This window comes from Echinops telfairi, unplaced genomic scaffold (genome assembly GCF_000313985.2).
Source record: "Echinops telfairi isolate 266 unplaced genomic scaffold, ASM31398v2 ScPeMD7_23;HRSCAF=83, whole genome shotgun sequence".
Classification (NCBI taxonomy): domain Eukaryota; kingdom Metazoa; phylum Chordata; class Mammalia; order Afrosoricida; family Tenrecidae; genus Echinops; species Echinops telfairi.
The window spans coordinates 5,326,867-5,330,685 of NW_022103920.1; positions in this window are offsets into that span (position 1 = coordinate 5,326,867).

Consider the following 3,819-nt stretch of genomic DNA (forward strand, 5'->3'; position numbering starts at 1 on the left):
TGTGTCACGTGTAAGAAATGAACTTGTCTGTCACTGAAGGACCCAAGTCCACCTCAGTTTTACTTTTCCTCCTTTTCCAGCCACTCAAACCAATATTCAGATCCCAGTGGGAAGGAAATTGGAGGGTTTTATGACTGTGGGCTTTGTCAATGAATGTACAGATGTGCTTTACAAATTGATGTATGTATGGATTGTGATAAGAGTTGTATGAGCCCCTAATAAACTGATTAAAAAAAAAAAAAAGATTGTGGGCCTTTGCTCTCATTTTTTATTTTCTTATTTAAAGAAATGTATTCTCTATAGTTTTACAGCCCATATCAGCTAACTGCAGCAGTATTGAACAACAGAACTGCGTGGGGAGGGATATATTGGAATGAGTAAGATTGGTCAATAAAAAAATATATATATATATATATTTTTTAAAACATTTTGTCGAGGGCTCTTACAGCTTTTGTAACAATCCATACATCAAATTGTATCAAAACTGTATTAATTGTATTAAAATATTGTATACTAAAATTGTATTAAAACATTATATATTAAAAAACACTGAATCAGTAATAATATCCCACGAAACCCCCTATAAATGTGTTTCTGTTTTTTCTCCCTCCCATCCTTTCTTCTTCCCTCTATAATTTCCTAGCACTCCCCTCTCCCTGTTCCACCCTCCATCTCTGCCCTCCTTGTAGTCTTCAAAGTCTTATTTTTTTGGTGCAAAAAAATATTTCCTTTTCTTTGCTCTTCTATATAAAAATGGTGTCACTAAATCTGTATCTCTGTAAGTTTGCTAAGCATAATGTTGTCTAGTTCTGTCCCTGTCGTTCAGGGTTGTGGAGAGTTGTTGCCATGTTTGTGGGTGCATAATATTCCTTTGTATGAATGTACCAGAGTTTGTTTATCCATTCCTCTACAATCAGAGTTGTTGACCGCGTCCATGTTTCGGCTGTGATGGGTATTGATGCTGTAATCATAGGTGTGCATAGGCCTCTTTGTGCTGTGTTCTTTCTTTCTTTAGGGTGTATGCCCAGTAGAGGGATGGCAGGATCATAAGGTACTCACATTTGCATTTGTTTAACAAAGTGTTATACTGCTTTCCATTGTGGTTGCTCGTCCCAGCAATGTAGGAGCATTCTGATCTCTTGGAGATTCCATTTTTGAAAAATACTGGTGGGGAAGAATACATCATTTGAATCAATATTGTCAACTACTTAAAGAGTGACAATGCCATACCTTAGCATCAAGTTTACACACTTCTTTCCAGAGAAAACACCGGATGTCCCCCAGTGACAAGCCTCTGTTAGGGATGGTGCCCTCCAACCAGAGGCCCCCAGAGGTCGATGTAATGCAAACACCTAGGGAAGGTGCTGACGTCTCTTCCCTCAGACCCAGGCTCCCTCATGCCTCCCTCCTCTCTGGCTCCACCTCTGCCTCTCACATGCTTCCTGCTTCTCCTGCTCACGCCCCAGGACTCCCCAGGCCCTCGCGTCTCCACTGAGTGCTGCGGTCCCTCTGTGGACACTGTCCCTGCTTACAGAGAGACACCCCCAAAGTGACAGCCTTCTGTATTCCTCAATGTCACACTCGTTTGGAGAGAAACAGAGCCAGATCAAGAATTACCCAAGTTTCAGCTGGTACTCAGAACCTCTTCTCCCTAGCTCAGGGGTCGGAAAACGTTTGAGACTGAAGAGCTAATCCTGTCCCTCAGGACAATTGAAAAATTATTCAAGAGCCATAAATAAATTTTTACTAACAAATGGAAATTGCCAGGATCTGAAGAACAATTTTATTTGCATGTTCAATTTTGCTCCAGAGGCACGTGGACGTATGGAAAGAGCCGACTGTGGCTTGTGCAGCACTACAGTTTGCCAACCCCGGCCCTTGCCCACGGTTCTGGACAAAGTGAGATTTGGCAAGGGTCCAGAGGTGGCTCTTTAGGGATCCCCATCCGAGGTTCCCTGCTGGGGAGGTGATGGTGTATTTGTCTTAGTCTCAGATTCCATGTTGATCCAGAAGCTGGCTGAACCAAGAGTGGGCACCAAGCCCCACATCTGACCATCTTTAATGTGGCCAGCATCCTGCAGAGGGCCTTGTTGATGACTAAACCAACCCCACAGCCCACTGCCATGCAGCTGTTTCTGAGTCAAAGAAACTTAAAGGACAGACGAGGCTGTTCCATGGGTTTCCTAGACTGTGGATCTTCATGGAAGCTCGAAACTCAAGCCCATGGCCATCAAGTTGATTCCAATTCATAGCAAGCCTATCAAACAGAGTAGAACTGCCCCTGTGGGTTTCCAAGACTTTAAATCTTTCTGAAAGCAGCAGATCGTCTCCCATTTATCTCATGAAGCAACTGGGGTTAACCTTTCTTTAGCAGCCTAATTCTTAGCCTTTCTTTGTTGCACCGGGGGTCCTTGGGCACGACCTGAGATGGTTCCTGATTTCTTTCTGAATGGGAAGACCCAGAGAGAATGGTTAGTGGGATGGATTAGCAGCAGGAGCAAATGATGAAAAAGAAAATCAAATGCTGTGGGAGAGCAGCCTGGCCTCACTCAGCTCCCCACCAGGATGTGCTGCGCCTCCCTTGGACACGCATGAGTAGACAAGGGCAGTGTGTCTCTGAAAACGCAAGAAGCATGAGCATCCTTCCTTCCTTCCCTTCTCCTGTACGGCCTGCTTTCTGCTTCTAATGGAGACCTTCAAACTAGGGTGTTGGTCAGACTACTGGAACTGTGGTCAGAATCCTGGAAGCACTGTGGCCCGCCAGAAGAACAAACAAATCTGTCTTGGAAGAAGTTCAGCCACCATGCTCCTTCGAAGTGGGAATGGCAAGGCTTTGTCTCCTGTGCTTTGGACGTGCTTTCAGGAGAGACCAGTTTCTGGGACAGGACAGCACGCTTGGTAAAGTCAGCATAAAAGCGGAGACCGTCGGGGAGATGGATTGACGCAGTGCCTGCGATGATGAGTCAACCCTAGCAGCGACTGTGAGGACGGCGCAGCACCTGGCGAGGTCTCATTCTGTCATACAGGGGCTTGTTCTGCACGGGGGCTGGCTTCCCAGCACCTAACAGCAAGGGCCAAGCAAGCAGACAGGGAGCAGCCTAACCTCCCTCCAGTTTCCTCTGTCTTCTCTGCTCGCACCGCTGTGGTAGCCCTGACCAAGGTTTATGAAAATGCAGTGTTTGAACATGACTCTCCTCAGGTGCATCGAGCTTCTCCAGAGCAGGGTTGTGGATCTCACTGAGTCTTGGCTCTTCAGTTCTGTGGAGGATCTAGCTGTGTGTCTGGTTATATTTTTGCATAAGTGGGTGCTTGCACACAGAAGCATCCCTCACGTTACACCTGGGATCCACGTTTCTTTCCTGTGAACGTGGTGTGAAGACCCAGCTTGAATCTACATGAGCTGGCCCCTGGGATTCAAAAATGCTTTCTGCACCCAGAAATCAGAGGTGGGAAGTCTCACAGCCCACTGTGCAGCCTCATTATAGGGCTGCCAGTGGAAATTCTGAGAAATTTATCCTTTACTCCAGGGGCCTATTTTACTGAAACCTGCATGTAACCGGATAGGCAGATGGACTCTCCATGGACAAACAGATTCCATCGGCCTTTAAGAAGCCTTCACAGAGATGGAGGGTGGAGTTCTCTGAGGTACAGACTACAGATTTCCTTCCCCACCTTTCCCGGAAACGGCTAAAACTATCACCCTGTCCCTCCACCATTTGGTGGGGGGGCGGGGGGGTCATCTTACTCAACCAGCACACCCAAAAACGAATCCCTTCAAATAGAGCTGAGATTGGGGTTGGGGGACTTTTTTTTTTTTTT